Genomic DNA, 19,736 nt, shown 5'->3' on the forward strand with positions numbered 1-19,736 from the left:
TGCCTTAATGACATATGACTATGAGACACAGCATTTATAGTGTAAGTAATTTAAATATGAACTGCTTAATGTACTAAATTAAAGGAAACATGTACTCTAACTCTCTAACTTTTGTTTGTGGTTGGCACTTAGTTGAAGTCCAGAAATGCACAGCAAATTGTCCTTATACATAACACAAAATATTTAACAGACTTGGCAGGAAAACACAATGCCAGAGTCCAACTAAGGACCAGGCTAATAAAGAACAGCCTTGCCTTAAGCAGCAACAGTTAACACTGCAGTAATAGATCATTTGTTTCCTAGTGTCTAGTAGCCAGAGGCAGCTGTTTCCAGCAAAACAACAACTGATGAACCAGCTGTGAGCTACCTGCCCTGCACCAACCAGCAGACTGAGGTGTAAAGTTGAGCATTTAGCAGTCAAAGAGCCAGATAGTTCCTCAAGGAGTTTTAGAGTGTAAAGCAGGAGAAAAAAAGAGGGTGAATACTTAACTTACTACAAAGAGCCTAAATGAATACTAATGTTGGTCTGTGTCTGCTGGATGTGTAAATAGACAATTGTTTACGCACCTGTTCATCATAAGAAGATGATAATACTTCAATCTTGTATTCACAGCTTGTTTGTTTGTCCCCAAGTGGATGAACGATAAACTAAGGCAGTGTTATAGTCCAGGCATCAATACAAATGACATATAATTACAATAAGGAACCGCTCATTTAAAATATACAAAGCTTAATTCAAGCTACATAACCTGACATAAGTGATCTAGCTTGGGTTTGTGAATGAATCAGGGCGGCTATGTTAAATGTAGTCACACGAATGCCTTCTACATTTCACATTTCAGATACAGCCATGGTCTTCAAATGAGTTTTTAGTGTTTAGGCATTCAAGTTGTCTGGAGGCACTCCATTCAAACATAATTCAAATTAGAGTTTTTAATGTGTGTGTTAGCGGAGGAAGGGCATTTCTTCTCACCGTGCTTATTAGGCATACGCCTTATCTTGGGGATATGATAAAAGAGTTGTGGATGGGGAAATGAGTTAAATAACCCACCTTTGATGAGGCTATGTTTGAATTAAACTACAAATACAACTGTTCATTTACATAAACCTTCAATGTTAATACGATGCCACCAATTATGATAGTTAGGGACCATACACAGCTTAATGACAACCTTGGTTTACACTTCACAGAGAGCTTTTCAAAGCCACCTGTAAAAGCTAGTTCACTTCAATACATATTCAGATGTATTGAAGTGAATAATGTTGACTTTTAAACTGCTGAACCTAATCAAGAGCACTGAAAATACACTGGGATTTGCCAAAGCATCATTATAATGATGTATGTGCATGATTGGAAGTAAAATATCAATGGAAAATGAAATATAGTTTGACCTTTTCCACATTAGTGATCCCACATTCCCTTAACCCCAGAAAAGCATGTCCATTACGAGAAGGTCTACTGTATGACCAAACAAAGAAAACAAAACAAACATATTTGAGTGGGCAACACAGACTATCAGAAACAGTCAGTGTAATGCATTTTCACCATGGGCAGTTGTATTTGAGTAATTCCAATGCAGCTCATGCATACTTAGACGTTTGACTCATCTCAACACATTTGTCTTACTTTGGTTGTCACCTCTGTTGGATTAAATGGACGCTTTTACATATAGCAAACCCATGGTAACAGCTATAGCTTGTGCTTACTCGAAGTGTTAAGTAATCATCAAAGCAGTGGTTGTTGTTTATTTGAATTTATTTTACTTTGGGGAAATCCATAATGAAATGTAATGAATAATAAAAAGACAGGAATAATGGTAACATTGTACTCACACAAATCTAATTAATTTAAAATGCACACCATGTATGATACTCTTTGCTATTTTTCTTTATTTAACTCTACATATACTTTGTGTGTCTGATTTCGTAGACTAGCCTTTATGGCCATAACTATATGGACACAGTGTATTCTTTAGGCTATTGTCCTTTATTCCAATGTATTGTTAAAACATTATGTTTCATGAATTAACGTTTTCTTTTGAAAAAGTATTACAGTAACAAGACCTGGGCTCTTAATCTGTATGCTTAGGTAACGTGTGGTATTCTTAGTGATAACTGGTAAGATTGTTGCAATTTTGGTAAAAATAAAAGTAAAATAAAAGGCTCATATTTCGTTATATCAGCTGATAAATGCCTTCTACTTTTAGCAAAGTCACCTCATAGATGATGTGAAGGAGAAGTAAACATGGATGCAGAAACTGGGGAAATCAGTGCCAAATTGAAATAGAATTATTAATTTAATTGTAATGAACTTGAACATAATTGATCTGGGATTTCAATTTCTAATCAGTTTAATCTTCCTCTCTCTGTGTCTTGCCCCCCCCTGTAATTACAGATGGAGAGTTACTCTGAGAGTTGATTAGCCTTTCTCACCCCTGTTTGGCTGTCTCGACCCTATTCTCTAATTACATTACATTTGACAGAGGGCTCGCAGGGCATGCCCTGTTCATAGCTGAATTGCAGTTCCATCCACACTCATGCAGACAGCATTCAAAAACAGGAAGCAACACAGTAAAGAGAAACAAATAAATTGAATAATATACTTTTGGTCGGAAAAACTTGATGCTGCAGTCTCTGAAAATGCATATCAGGTGCCCATGTGTCCTACAATGCTTTTTATCTTTCATCAGTGTCATGGCACTGCTGTAATGCAATACATAAAAACTATGTTGAGCATTAAAAATCATGCTCACTGGACTATACCTGCTGCCTTGAGGAGTAGGAGTGAAAACATGTATCACAAGTGAGGTAAATTAAGCTCTGTGACCGTGTTGAAGCTATCACATCTACAGTATATTGTAATGTTACCTAGCTTATGTTTAGTAGACTGTACAATACAGCTCCACTGTGGGGAGCTGTGTCTCTGCGTCTACTCCCTCTCGCTCCCTTTTTTCTTTCTCTGTCTGTCTAACTTTCTCTTTGTCTCTCTCTCTCTCTCTCTTTCTCTCTCTCTGGCACATATCATCATATGCAGCGGCTGTGGGCCGTTGCTGCGCATGTTAAAAGCTCAGCTGGGAAGTCAGGATCCCTTGGCCCGATGCTCTGTGGCCTCAGTGTTTCACAGCCCTGTAGCTCGGACCGACCATCTGGGTTAGGGTGGGGGAGGTGGTGTGTTTATGTGTGTGATGTGAGTAATAGAGTGTAGGCGGTGGGCTGACGGGCATACGTACATGGGTTTATTTGTGATTATGTTCCTGTGTGAGCATGTGTGTTAGGTTTTTTAAATTCAAATTCATCATACAGAGCAGTAAAATAGCAATTAAACTGAGTCTGATTCATGTGCGCACAGCGGTAGTTGGTGTGTGTGTGTGTGTGTGTGTGTATGTGTGGATGGGAAGGGGGGTATGCAATGATTCAGTTATCTGTGGGCAGAGCTTGATTTGGGTTGAAAAGGTGCTGTAACTCCAAATTAGCAGCTGCACGGCATGCAACATTAATGGGCAAGGAGTGTTTTTGTCCAGTTTACGAAGATGAGTGGCCGAATATTCAAACTAAGCCTACACTTATAGAACCTCATTTTCAGACACACCTTTCTCCAAGAAAAACGGAAATAAGTCATGGACTTCATTGTAGTGTCCTTGCCATTTTAGTAGTTGTGTGTGATTTCATGTCCTCCCTCTCCTAATGTGCAATGAAGCCAACTCAGTTCTGTATAAAGCAACAGATTTTTCCATATAGAAATAGTAACACTTCCAAAATAGACCCTGACTCAAAGATACACAGTCGGTAAATCATTGACAGGAATCTTCTAAAACACATAAATCAAAATGATAACAAACTTTAGAAAAAAAATGGCATTAAGATTTAGTACAGATTCAAGCCTCAGTAGCCGTGCATTCAGCAATATGGATTTTCGGAGACAAGAAAAAGAGGCTGGAAGATTTTGGCCGGCAGCTATCTGGCTAAACTCACAAAACTGGTTTGTTCAAAATTAACATCTGAGCCTCATGATTACATTTGTTCTCCAGCAATGTAGCATTGAATCCCTATCAGGAAATCCTAATAAAACTGCTATGTCCCTCAGTTTATGCCTTCCATTCATTGGATATCACTTGACAATTTATTTCGCAAAACAGTGAAAGAAGAAGAAGAAAACAATCTTTCACCATATTTAACCATTTTCACCAATTAATTGAAAACATTTTACTTTGAAAAACTTTTATCTGAATTGAATAAGTTCAAATTCCCCTCTTTAATATAATTAATATTAGATGAATCACATGACTGTCAAAAAGTTAGTTGGAAAAATATTAGATTCAGGCTTGATTGTTTTTCTTGTTAATTTCTTTGGTTTTAAATGTAAAGTAACCTTTGGAGTTTTACATACAAATACAGTGACTGTGCATAGCTGGGCAGATTAAAAAAATTCAGCATTTACACATATTCATGCTGTGCAGGATATATTGCTAGATCAGTCTTCTAACAGCATAGCCAGCATTCAGTGAAACAAAACAGAATCTCCTATGGTACATGTATCATTATAGTTTTTAAAGGCAGCAATGTGCCCACATGGGTCCACAACATTCACTTTCTGAATGTTTAGAAACTTTCATCATCAACACACACACACACACACACACACACACTCTCTCTCACACACACACACACTCTCTCTCTCACACACACACACACACACACACACACACACACACACACACACACACACACACACACACACACACACACACACACACAATGTAATATTCCTCTCCAGTGCTCGTCTCATTATGTCTTCTCAGCAGCTAATGATCTCCACTTTCTAAACCGCACAAAGCGGAATGCCATTCTGCAGACACAGTCTGCACAAGACAAAAGCATCAACTTTGTTGCACACGTTCCCTTTTTGGCCCACAAAGAAGAAAACAAGAACCAGCAGCAATTAACAGCCACATTTCAGGGTTTGTTAAAGCTGAAGAAGTGTGTTCTTGACGCAGCAGGGGAGAACAAGGAGGCAGGCCCTTGTTCCTCAGTCAAACAACAGAGACTCCCCACCCTCATATGCATTTTCTTTTTCATCTCTCCAGCCTGAAGATGCAAACCAAGACTATATAATTATCCTCTGATTGAGTATTCATAAGCGATTATGCTATTGTTTTGTCTTTAATGATGCAAATTACAACTAATTACCTGACGTTAATGGGTACCGAGCATCTTCATGAGCTGTGGAATAGCGCAATTAGGCAACTGTTTGTCTAGCAGAGCCACGTGTAAATATTAGTTGAAGGTGTCTATGTACAGTTAATGTAAGCGTGTCCATTTGTCTTGCTCATCATCTGCATGAGTTTGATGGATGTCTACGAGAAAAAAGGCCTGAGTCTGCATTAAGGAAACTAATTCCATTAGCAGGCTCATGAATAATACAACAGCACCAATAGCAGAAGAAGAATGGAGGGGAGGTTTTGTACATTTAAAGAATTAGGGGATTTTAATTTTCAAGAACTCTTGAAACTTAACAACCCTACTCGTGGAATCATTAAAAAACTAAAGTTACTTTAATTCCTTCTTTCGTTGTACAAATCGTTGCCTGACTTGAATCAGTCTATACTCCCCCCTTTTTTTCTCGTATGGTTGTCTCATCTGTCAAAAAAAACCTCTTGCGGACCGCAGTGAATCATGTTGCAATTTGCTGCTGGCACTTTCTTCATTAAAACTTTTGTACCACCCTAGGATCTTACAACTTCACCCTGATAAGACTTCTTTGAGTGTGTGGATAGAAAATAAGTTTAGTAACAAGGAGAAGAGACAAGACAAGGTTATTATTCTAAAGGCTATGCCAAACATGAGCCTACTGCTGGAATATATGTATATGTATGTATATATATACAGCGCTGGAACAAATTAATAGACCACTCCAAATGTTCAGTGTCACTGGCTTTACTATTCATAGGCATATGTTTGAGTATAATGAACATTTTGGTTTTATAATATAAACTACTGACAACATTTCTGCCAAATTCCAATACATTTCTTGGTAACACTTTAGTTCGATAGTCCACAGTTGACACTCAACAAGCCATCAGTTGATACGCAGTTGCATGTCAACAGTGAATGAGTTTACATATCTCAACAGATAAGTAACATAAATTCAACTAACTGTAAGTTAACTATAAGTTGCACTATTAGTAGATGATTAGTTGATATTCAACAGAGCTTGTTCAACAGATAAAAAAACAAGGATTCAACTAACTGTCTGTTAACTATAGGTTGCACTATTAGTAGATGTTTAGTTGATATTCAACAGTGAGTAAGTTGATACATATTTAGAATGCATTCAACTGTCAGTTAACTATAAGTTGCATGTTTAGTAGATGTTGTTTTGTACACGTAGCATGCATTCAACTAACTGTCAGTTAACTATTAGTTGCATTATTAGTAGATGGTTAGTTGATATTAAACAGTGAGTTAGTTGATACTTAACAAAGCTTGTCATCAAATATGTAACATGCATTCAACTAAGTGTTAGTTAACTATACGATCATTTTATTTTGTTAATTTATTTTTACAAATACAGTCTGCAACAGACATTGTACTTTTTATTACATGTTCTTTACAAATATTCAACTATCAGTTGAGTGTCAACTTCTAGTAACTTGACTATCAACTGCTGTTATCAACCAATTCTCAACTTACGTTTCATATGGATCAACTTTCCCCCACTCACAAGGAACACATCTAATGAATGAACATTCAACCCTCTGTTGATCATATATGTTCATTGTAAAATAAAGATGAGAATGTTTTATCAATCAATAGGCACTACCTGTAGGTGACTACCTGTTGATTGTCATATGACTGTCGACAAACTATCAGTCAATATTCAACTTAGCATAAGTAGACAGGTCTTGGGACTGTCAAATTAAAGTGAAAACAGTTTAGTGTCTACACACTATTAACAGAGCAAAACAGAGAAAATAGTTGATTCTCAACAAACTATCAGTCGACGTTCAACTAAGCATTAGTAGAGAGGTCTTAGGACTGTCAAATTAAAGTGAAAACAGTTTAGTGTCTGTAGACACTCTACAAACTAGTAACAGTAGAAAATAGAGACAAGTTTTGCTCAACTGATGAGTAACACTGGATGACCCCAAAGTAAAGTTAAAAAATATATAGGCAGCATATCTGAACAGGAAATAACATTTATTTGAAGTAAATTTAACTTGTTTCAGTAGTTACACAACATGTAGGTACACAGCAAGTACCATCAATACCTCTAAAAAAGACAATAAAACTAATGCATGTATTTATTTAGGTGTCACTTAGGCAATTGTTTAACGACAGATCGTCCAAAAATTGACATTCAAAAAGCTCAGTAAAGTGTACCACAACACCCAGTACCACTAGTTATGATACTGAGCAAACATATGTAATATATAACATCAGTTCTCATGAAACGCTTTGTTATGGTAAGAAAAATATATATAATTTTGTTATGGACCAGAATATCTGAAGCTCCTAGTAGCTCGGGAGGAAATGGATTAACAGCAATGGTGAAACAAGACACACTGATTCAGCAGTTAGGTTTGACAAGTAAATGTAAAATACTTATTTTCTACTCTCTCGTCCTTGAAGTGTATTTCATTGTTGATTCTCAGTAAAACATAAAAAAAACACAACAGTGCCATTTTTTTCATTATGGACTCAAGATAAAAACAACTTAATTATCACTCTCCTGTGACCAACCACTAGTTTAACCTGGTCCTGCCACTGTTATTTGACTGAGCACATTTGAATAATTTTTCGCTCTCTTTAGATCCAGTTGTTGGGTTACTAGCCACTCCAGGCCTGCTGTACTCCTCTTCAATTTAAGCAGTCGGGCTGAAGAATCCAGGAATCTTGTCCTATCACCCAGTTGATGAACATGGAAAGAAATGATCTGAGAATTACCACAAAATAGTTCAAATGCATTTTGATTTCCTTTATCTAAATCATTATAGCATTGTGGTTCCACATTCAAACACATAATGCTTTATATTGCTTTAATAAAATATATTTGGTACCCTAATCAAATAAAATTCTCACTGAACCTTGTACAGATTGAAATTATTTTTTAATTAAAGAAACATGTAATCTCTATGACCATTCTACACAACACCACATGCATAGACTCAGTTTTTGCTCACTTTAGACTGAAATAGCAATGTGCACTTTGAATGTGGAACATGCAAACATTTATTCAAATACAGTTTAGTGTCTATAAACACACTTTATTTAGACAGATACTTGTGAAGCTAGGCAGCGCTAGGCTCATGCTAACGTTGCTAATATAGCTAGCGCGCTAGGCGCGGCGCTAATGCTAACGTGGCTATGCTAGCGGGAGGCCGCGTCGCTAATATATATGACATTATTGTTACATACACAAAACGATATCTCACAAATACCTCAGTTAACTCACCAATTATTCCCTTTGGCTAATGGCAGCATACTTGTGACCACCACGGGTCTTCAGTGTGAGATGGATTGGTTGGTCAAGCTGGCTTTTAGCACATAGCTTTACTGTCCAGGCACACATCCATTTTTTAGCTGCCCAGGTCAGTAAAACGAGCCCTCTCTGTCTCGAAAAAGCCCTAACCACGCTGGGGCAGTTCAAGTGCTTGAAAAAGGTGGGTAATCGTAATGTCGATAATATTCGAAAATCCAGACTCCAAACATATTATCACCTTCCCAAAGTTTAAATACATATTTATAGATAGATAGTTTTTTTATATAATTGTTAATATCAGCAATGGCTGTATAAACCTCTCAAGATTAGAGGACCTAAATAGGCCTACATAGAGTGGTGTGCAATACAATGAGAACGTATAGTGGTTACTGATAAATAACAACTATAACCTGTAGGACATTATTGATAATATTGTGAGCAGAAAGTATATGAAAAAAATATATATTGATCTATTAATGTGTATTTTAAACTTTGGGAAGGTGAAAATATGTTTGGAGAGACTTTATTTAGGAAACATATTTCATTTCTAACTGTATCGACATTACGATTTCCCACTTTTTTCAAGCACTTGAACTCCCCCAGCTTGGTTGGTAAGGGCTGTTTAAGCGAGAGGTCTCGTTCTTTACTGGCAGCTAAAGAGAAGGTTGTGTGTCTGGTCAGTAAAAGCAGCAGCTATATGCTAAAGACCGCTTGACCAACCAATCCATCTCACACTGAAGACCCGTGGTGGTCACAAGTATGCTGCCCATAGACGTCGATTACGGGGGGGATGGGGGGTACATGTACCCCCCACTTTTCGTCAAGACTCATTTTGTCCCCCCCACTTTTTAAGCCGGACATGGAGTGCGTCCAGCCGTATTAAAACACAGCGTCAAGGTCTCTCTCTCTCTCTCTCTCTCTCTCTCTCTCTCTCTCTCTCTCTCTCTCTCTCTCTCTCTCTCTCTCTCTCTCTCTCTCTCTCTCTCTCTCTCTCACACACACACACACACACACACACACACACACACTAGTTTGCACACCAGAGAAAACATGCTCCGAAGTCTCCGCTAGTTTGCACACCAGAGAAGACTGATGCATTTCAATCAGCAGCAGAGAGACAACGGCGAGTGGCTTTATAAGTGTCCCGTTGTGAAGTGTAAACTGTAGGGATTACCATCCTCTATGCCCACTAATGACTGTTAATGTAGCGGACACTAACAGCAGCTTGTGTCGCGGCACATGGATACTGACGATGTTGTTTACAGTGATGTGCGGTCAGGGTACTGCCTACACTGGCGCCGTGTGCAAAAAAAAATAAATAAAATAAAATATTTTTTTTTATTTAATAAACTTATATTTGTATTATTACTGTTACTGTTAATTAAAAGGATCTCTACATGTAATCCGCGATTACTTTAAAAAAGTGTAGACGTTTTGATTCGAAACGTGGCAGTTAGTAAGTTACGCCAAAAAAATATTGTGCCTTTGCTGTTTCCCATTCATTGTGTACGGCAAAGAATCAGTGCCTTTGCGCCTATTCATTGTGGACGGCAAGAAAAAAAAAAGTTTTCGTGCATGCACACTTGATTCTGTATTATTTAACATGTACGCAAATAAGCATAATTCTTTGTGCCTTTTTTACGTAAATGGTATGCCACATAAGCCTTTACATTACATATCATTCATGGACCAATTCAAATCGAGATATTACTAGACATTTACGCAGCTTAGGCCAACGTCATTACGTTGGCTATGCTCATTCACGTCGCATTACCCCCGCGGATTTTTAAGTCAACATTGCAGCTGCCATGCCCGCAGATATTTCAGACTGGAGGAATTTTAACAAATTGGATTATAATTTAAAAAGGAACAGAATGAATAGCAAGAGAAAGGCCTGCGCCAGCCTTGGACGGTGTACAGCAGCAACAGGGACAAACAATGTTCGAGCATTTCAAACGGACAGGTAGCCTACATGAACGGAAGGATGCTAGCTAGCTGTGCTGTCAGTCAGACTGTCACTGGATTACTATCGTCTTGCTTATTTCTACAGCCAGGGAGTCAGATTGGTGAGTCAGAAACTTTTTTGGGGTTTATTTAATAATAAAGTTGGATGAATTGATACCGAGTGCAATCCATTCTGCATTTTATATTCAATTGAGCAGTTGTGTTTTCATTGTTACTGACGGACAAACCTAAGCTCTGCAATGTGGATAAATGGTTACATTCTGATGCTGGACAGGTCCATGGGGCATATGCTACTGGTACTTTATCTATTAAGATAAAGTTTATGGAGTGGAGTTGCCATCAGTTATGCTGTAGTCCTACATAATGATGAATGCTGTCTTTTATTTTTAAGTTGAATAGAAGTAGTACCGGTAGTTTGAATCGGCGAAGGTTTGACTTGTTGCCTTACGTTTTTTCGGCCCTCGGTGTGAGGGACGGGTCCGTTAAGTCGATGGATGCGATGTTTAATCATTTAGACCAGTGGTTCTCAACCGGTGGGGCGCGCCCCCCCGGGGGGGCGCGGACCCTCTACCGGGGGGGCGCGAGGGGGATGAAAAAAAAAAAAAATAAGATTTTTTTTTTTTTTTTTGTAATTTCAATTTTTTTCCTGATATGTAGCCTAGTTCAGAGATGATATGTATTTTTTTTCTTTCTTAACTTTTTTTGATAGGTAGTTGCCAAGTTCATCACACAAACACTCCAATCCACTGATATGAGATCAGTTTGCAATTTTCAAGTACTAAATTAATGGTAGGACTGTGGCCACTAGAACTGGTCTCTGGTCAGCAAAGGTCTTGAAAACAGCATAAGTGTGCTTGTGACATGCGTGCCACCCATGCATGTGTATGGGCACGTGTCCCAGCAGATTTTTGAAATCTGAATAAAAAAATGTAAGTTTGTAGTTAGCAAGTGTAACATGTTCTTAGGGCAGAATTTCATAAATAAAGGTTTATTTTTTTAGAAAGATATTTGGTCAAAAGCTAGTGGTCATCCGTCCCTCTGTCCAGTTGTTAGGCATCTGGCTGCTAGCAAGTTATGTTGTCTTGCTAATTTTACTATTCATCTGAACTGAAATAAATATTGACTTTTTCCTTTATTATCTTCGCCAGAATGCACCAGAATGCTTAGATTACATGTTAAAAACACAAAAAAATCTTCTGGGGGGGGGGATGCTCCCAGACCCCCCTTCAGGGGTTTAGTTTTCTGACAAACATTACAATGGATACTAACATGATTTGGGCATTTGGGATTATAAATCATCTTTGAATTGGTTGTACAGCATATCACATGCTATTCATTCAGGGGTGCGATGGCCACCCCACTCTAGCTCTGTGGCCCACCTTGGCCACCCCCAGTCAAAATTTCCTGGAATCGCCACTGAGACACACAACTCCGCGTTCAGGCTGCACAGCACATTAATCGCAGGTAGCATTTTGAGCTAAATCTGGCCACTTTCCAAATCCAAGACTCAATAGTTGAAACATTCTCTGAACTGGGTTGTCAGACAGCAGTGTTTCCCATTGATCATAGACTTTGTTTTGTGAAGCTTTTTCATAACAGGTATACCTATTGTAGAATGTATTCTGTGTATGTTCTATTTAGGCTACTATTTTCTTCTCTTCTAAGGAGATTTTAAAAAAAAAAACATTTCCTCAGTGTCTCATTGATACAATCTCATAATTAGCTTTTAAAGTGCACCAGAATTTAACGTTAAAATATAAGAAATTTCCGGACCCCAAGCCTAAACCCAATGTTCAACTCAAAGGTGCGCCACTGGCCTAGCCCTTGATAATAACAATAATAGATTATCTATCTATCTATCTATCTATCTATCTATCTATCTATCTATCTATCTATCTATCTATCTATCTATCTATCTATCTATCTATCTATCTATCTATCTATCTATCTATCTATCTATCTATCTATCTATCTATCTATCTATCTATATATCTCGAGACCGAGGCGGAGTAATATTGTTGTGCGACAGTCCAGCCGTGCTTCGGCTCGATTTGAGCACGGTCAAAATGCCTTCGACCAATCAGATTGCTCAGTCGGAACTACCTTTCCAAGCTCCCTTTGTTTACGTCATGTTTGGTTGGGCTACGGGGAGCAGCTAGTGGCTCATATGTCCGCTGCTTTTTGAAAATGCTTTTTTCATCAAATGTGTCAGACATCAGTGTTTTGTATACATTGTATTCATTGGTGAGCGGGTATGCCGTCTTTCAGAACCGTTCATTACCTGCACTAAAGAGAAAAAAAGATGTTTCCTCATTGTCCCCCCCACTTTTGAAAATGCACTCCAGAATGCCTGTTTGTCCCCCCCACTTGTTTAGCCAAATCGACGTCCATGATGCTGCCATTAGCCAAAGGGAATAATTGGTGAGTTAACTGAGGTATTTGTGAGATATCGTTTTGTGTATGTAACAATAATGTCATATATATTAGCGACGCGGCCTCCCGCTAGCATAGCCACGTTAGCATTAGCGCCGCGCCTAGCGCGCTAGCTATATTAGCAACGTTAGCATGAGCCTAGTTCATTCATTAGATGTGTTCCTTGTGAGTGGGGGAAAGTTGATCCATATGAAACGTAAGTTGAGAATTGGTTGATAACAGCAGTTGATAGTCAAGTTACTAGAAGTTGACACTCAACTGATAGTTGAATATTTGTAAAGAACATGTAATAAAAAGTACAATGTCTGTTGCAGACTGTATTTGTAAAAATAAATTAACAAAATAAAATGATCGTATAGTTAACTAACACTTAGTTGAATGCATGTTACATATTTGATGACAAGCTTTGTTAAGTATCAACTAACTCATTGTTTAATATCAACTAACCATCTACTAATAATGCAACTAATAGTTAACCGACAGTTAGTTGAATGCATGCTACGTGTACAAAACAACATCTACTAAACATGCAACTTATAGGTAACTGACAGTTGAATGCATTCTAAATATGTATCAACTTACTCACTGTTGAATATCAACTAAACATCTACTAATAGTGCAACCTATAGTTAACAGACAGTTAGTTGAATCCTTGTTTTTTTATCTGTTGAACAAGCTCTGTTGAATATCAACTAATCATCTACTAATAGTGCAACTTATAGTTAACTTACAGTTAGTTAAATTCATGTTACTTATCTGTTGAGATATGTAAACTCATTCACTGTTGACATGCAACTGCGTATCAACTGATGGCTTGTTGAGTGTCAACTGTGGACTATCGAACTAAAGTGTTACCCATTTCTTTGTCATCAAGAGCATTTTCAATAAGTCATGTAGAGATGAAGATTTAAGAAAAATCCAGACTGGTCTCTTATTTTTTTCGGAGCTACAGTATATGTATACATATATAAATATAAATCACTCTTGCTGAGAAACTAGTTGAGGTATGATGCGTAGTCGGCAGTTGCAACTAAATTAATTAATGTTGCAACCAGATTTAACCGTCACCGTTTTATTTTGCAGACCGGTGCTGTATCGAACATGTGAGCAAATCTTCCAATGTTGGCATAAATTTCCCAAAGACACACATTGATTTAAGTTAGACTCATAATTCATTTCTTGCTTTATTTCCTGATGCTGTTGCAAGCAGCCAATCACAAGGATAAATGGATGTAACATAATAATAACAGCAACAAAAAAGTACATTATTAACTTTTTTTTTAAAGCCAAAACATATGTCAATAGTTTGGACCAAATCACTGACTGATTGTTTAAATAACCCATGGGCTATAATAAATTCAAAATAGTTTTGCTGATGTCAGTTTTGTGATTTATTTATTCTGAGAGAGCTTCTTAAATGCTGTTCAAACACTCACATAAGAAATATTTGAATACATATGTTGACAGGAGGATTGTTCAGTCTGTGACTATTGCCCATTATTTAACAAGACATGTACACATGTTTTACAGTCAAGGCTCTGTGAGTGACAATTTGTATTACATGTTTGGTCTCTATAGTGAACACTGGTAAAAAAAATATTTAGCAAAAGAAAAAATACAATACTTCATTACAATACAGTAAAGTATTTCCATGTAATGGAGGTCATTAAAAATAGATAAATGTATGTCCACATATTGTGAAATGTTTTGTGAGGTTTAATCTGAAGTGTTATGGATTGAGCCGCTTGTAATAACAAGGGAAATTGTATACAATAAATGGAGCCTTTTGTTGCTATGAATTGTTGACTCGCTATGTTTTTTCAGTAGCCTGGCAAATTAGCTTCCACGTAGAATGTCCACATGGTGGTTCGTATATAGTATGTATGTATAATGTATTCATATCCTTTCTATTATCAGATGCCAATTGTGAACAGATAGGCCTTGTTTACTGCTCACTGTGTCTTCTTGCAGAAGGAAACACCGGGTGCATGTGTGGGGACATGAAAACTGAGTGACATACACTTCACAAAGAAATAATACTTATAGAATTGATGTGCAGCGAAAAACATACAGCAGTATGTGTCCTAGTTTAACTCTGGCATGATAAAATGTATATGTAGATGCTGCCATACTGACTAATATTTGACTAAAGCCTATTTACAAATATATTGATCACATGTAAAACACTATAACAGGACTTAAGTTGTTTGATGACACTTGTTGGTATTTTCCAATGGAAGCAAAATTGCAATTTTGGAATATTGGATTCAAGTTTTTTATTTTTTTAAACTGACCCAAATGTTACTACATTTTTTACTCATTGCATTTTGTAAACTTGTTTATAGTGTCAGTTGTTCTTTTCGCTTTGGTCATATGTACAGTAGCCTGCATTTGTTTTAAAAACAAATAGAGATTTATTAAAATTAATGTTATTGAATACTCATTTATTTACTGCCAGAAATATGTTATTATTTGCTATTTCAATATTATACTTTTAAAGTCTGTTTTGTGTTTTGATTCAAATTAATTTACTACTGTGTCATTTAATGCTCACATAAATATCCTGTTTCAACAGGAGGATCCTCTCTGTGGCTTTAGTGGTAATTGTTTATTAACTTTCCAGTCTTTCAAACTTCATGTATTCCCTGTTGTATATTTACTTTGGAAGCTATAGGAGCGGTCAGTGTGCCAGTATTTCTGACCACTTGAACTCAAGTTCTGACAAATATTTTTCCTTTCGGGGGTCTCTCTTCGCCCGATGACACACAACAATCAACGTGAAATGCAAAGTACGCTCGAAATATACAGATGTAAGCTCACATCTGCTCAGGTAACCATGACAATGCCAATCAGTTTACTTTGCATATACTATGAGCAATCTGTATTTCCACATGGTGATTGGCTTCCGCTAGTTCTCTCTCTCACTGTAGGGATGTCCATGAATGAGTCACGTGCATAAGCTGTTCCTTCTGTTGTGCAACAGACACACACGCACACAGGCACACACGCAGGCATACACACACACACACACACACATGCACACACACACACACACACACACACACACACACACACACACACACACACACACACACACACACACACACACACACACACAGTAAGCACAGTAGTAGCAGAATAGAAGAATAGAAACGGTGTCTGAGGATGAAAACGTAGGGGTGAACAGTCCCTTCCACATCTCCCAATACTCCACTCGGGCTACATTACGTGTCATTGCAGCCCAATTTCATCACAGCCACTTGGTTTGTCTTCTTTTGATTTGTTTACTTGCCAGGGTGTTATGGCCTTACGCAAAACAATGTGAATTTTGCAGATTGGCCACGCTGCTTCCAATGCTTCCCCACAACATTTGAAGATGCATAATTATTTTTGTCAATTGTTGCTGCTGAATACCTTCTTTTGCAAGGCCCTTGCAAAAGAAGGTATTCAGCAGCAACAATTAGCATTACAAGGATGCCCTTAGGGCATCCTTGTAATGCTATACAGTATAGCCAAAGTGGGCACAGCAGAGCGAGAAGTGAGTCGGTGTGTGTGTGTTTGTGCATGTGCATTGATTTGTGCTTTTGGAGGCTGATCTGATATTTAAATTGATGGGTTATTTAATGAAGAAAAGAGTGGAGAAGATGAATGCGAAGAGACTTGTAATTCCCTGTGTTCAATACACTTAATACCCAGTTGTGTCTGGTTAAACATAACATGCAGTGAGTCATCCATCTCCCACCTTGTTATTATAGTGGGGAATACTAGTATCTTTCCTAGTTTGACCAATTAGCTGTCGGCTGCTGACAGTGTCTTGATATCTGGGTGGATTCCATAGAGAACGACCTGCTAAAGTGTTCCACCAAACTTTACCCTCGGTGAATTGCAGATACAGCCGTGCATGTTGAGCGCCTGGTTGTCCTTATTATCTTCCCACAATGCCATCCTGCAGGTTGGCCCTTATTTGCACCGTGTTGTTTGGTGCCCTTTTTCTTGTGTTAGTTGAAGAATGTGACACATGGCGCCTAATGGCATGCCTCAATGACATGGCAGCATGGAGAGTGAGAGGCTTCCTTCCACTGCCTGCCAAGCTTTGCTGTAAAGTTGGAGTCTCAGCCCAAACAACAGACCAGAATAAGTCCTCAGATAGGGATTAGTATAGAGCGAACCACAATGAGGGAGAACACAGATAAACAAACACTGTCTTTTGGATTTGGTTCAGACTGTGTGGGACATACAGTTGGAATACAAGACATGCAAATAGCCATTCACCTATACGATTACAAGCACACGTGTGTATGCTCACACAGACACTATTACATGTCCCCTTCTCACACGTAGGCTACTGTATGTTTGGTGATGGGCTCGCTGAAGCTGAAATGTGTGTGAATGCACAGGGTTTATGTATTTCCATTGTTTTGTTTGGGAAGCTGGTGAATTGGCCAACGGACAGGATCTGCATGCTGTATAATCACTCAGAAAAGGGCTCAATATTTTTCTTAGTGGAAAACAGTTATTGCTTGATTGACAGAGCTTGTTAGAGGGCTCTTATTTTTCCAATCACCAGAGTAATTATAAAGGCAGCCTCTTGGGTTCCCCCGCATGTAATCTGGTCACAGTGGCTAGATCACCCCCTGATAGGAGAGTGATTGCCCAACTCCCTCTGATATGCTGGCTATAAGCTTGCTAACGCTATCCCTGCTGTCTTCATTAATGAGAATAGCCCAAACGTTCTAAAACATGTCCTTACCAGCCATTTACGCAAACACAGGAATTAATTTCCTCTGTGCAGCAAATCAACTAACAAGCCACAGGAGGAAATAACAAATGAATAAAAGATGTAAAAAAACAATATAGAACATGTGAAACCCTGCAGGTAACTTATATTTATGAACACTGCTACACAGGAGTTTCATGTTAGCCGGAGCACCAATTATCGTGGCAGCATTGGTCAGTTCAAAAGAGAGACCGAGGCAGTCAGGGCTTTGATTTGTGTTTTCAAAGAAACGTGGAATAATTGGCATGTTACCTCACATTGTGGGGATATTTGCAAGGTTGATTTAGTCATTCCTGAGATGAATATATTTTCATGTTCTTCTATTGTTCTGAACACTCACCTCAGGACTTTGAATGTAACTTGAAAGTAACACTGATGCACCTGGAGATTAAATATCTGATCTGTTCATCATGTTTGATACCATTCAATTCCGATATATTATCAAACAAATACCAATACTCAATGCAATCAACCAGAACATTGTTATACATTTATTTGGTTAAATGGCTGTTGAAAAACAGTTTTTGGAACCCAACTGTAATCATAGCACACGTCACACTCCTGAAAATCAGAGGTAACCCGTTTTGGAAAAATCACCATACCATAAAGGACAATATGTCTGTGTGTGTGTGTGTGTGTGTGTGTGTGTGTGTGTGTGTGTGTGTGTGTCCTTCAAAGAACTCTCGATCTACTTTACACTCGGTGTGTTGCTGAGGAGCCAAGGGAGTATAGTGCAGAGTGTGAAGTTGTTTGGATGAGTGGTTCTGTAGAAAACACAGAAAACGCGGTCAAAACCAGGGCTTCTATTTATGCTGCTTGGGGTGTGAAAAAGGGTGAGTTTGTGGAACGGGCAAGTCTCATCCCTAACAGGCACAGGCTCAGCAGTCATGTTGAAACATTTCCAAAAACTGTTGTTAACCCTTCTGGCCGCTAGTGGCAACTGTAGGCAAAGTTGGCGAGTACATAATCAAAGGAATAGTCTGAAATGTTGGCTAAATGGGCATCATAATTGTTTTGCAGTGAGTAAGATGAGAATATCTATATCATATTTGTGTTCCCATCCTCTCGATTAGGCTTGATATTTAACAAAAGCGGGTATCGACTGTCTCATCAAACCCTCGGCACAAAAAGTCAATGTGTATTATTTATAACATTTATGTAATTACTTTGATTTTTATTTAATCAGACTATCAGCGAAAACAATGCTATTTTTCATGAAGTTATTATGAATGCCTTTGTTTTGGTCCAATTTCCCAGGAACTTAGACAAAGCGATTTACGGCACACAGACCGGAACATGTGTCTCCCAAATGGTACTTAATCAAAGTTAAGTTTGATTCACCATTGAAATATTCCCATTATTAATCTTACATAGTCAGATTTAAATACATGACCTCATCACAACGTATCTTCACACATGGCTAGCTAGCAATTGGGCATCAAAATGTAGGTTGTGATATACTATGAAGCATGGAGGATGGCTTTCTAAGGGGCAGTTAGATTGGTGTGTGTGTGTGTGTGTGTGTGTGTGTGTGTGTGTGTGTGTGTGTGTGTGTGTGTGTGTGTGTGTGTGTGTGTGTGTGTGTGTGTCTTGAATGAATGAATGAATACTTTAGTGTCATTGCACACGTCACAAGTACAGAGCAACAAAATGAACAGTACATCCCGTCCAAGAAACATAAAAAGACAGTGTGGGGAGACAGGACGGAGAGACGCATGCGTCCCCTATTTTAGATGAGAAAAGGAAAACAAGAGGGTCTTGTTTGAAGCCAAGTTGTCACATTTTTAATGGTAATGCTGACCAAAGCACAGTGATGCAGCAGCCAGCTTGGGCTCGAGCTCTACAACCTTTTTAAGATTCTGAAAATGTTCAGGCCCACGGAAACTACTTGCTGATCACAATGGTTTGAAGAAATCCTGCTTTTTAAACCGGCCGTGAAAAGGGGCTACAATCACATCCTACTATGTTTTTGCAGGTGCAAGGTGTCAGACCGCCAATACATTAGATGTGTTTTTTAATTGATTGTAAGAGAGGTATGGCAGCATAGTTCCTTAACTCAGGACGTGAACATATGGATGTATA

Source organism: Ammodytes marinus (assembly GCF_949987685.1).
Source record: "Ammodytes marinus genome assembly, chromosome: 8".
Taxonomy (NCBI): Eukaryota; Metazoa; Chordata; class Actinopteri; order Uranoscopiformes; family Ammodytidae; genus Ammodytes; species Ammodytes marinus.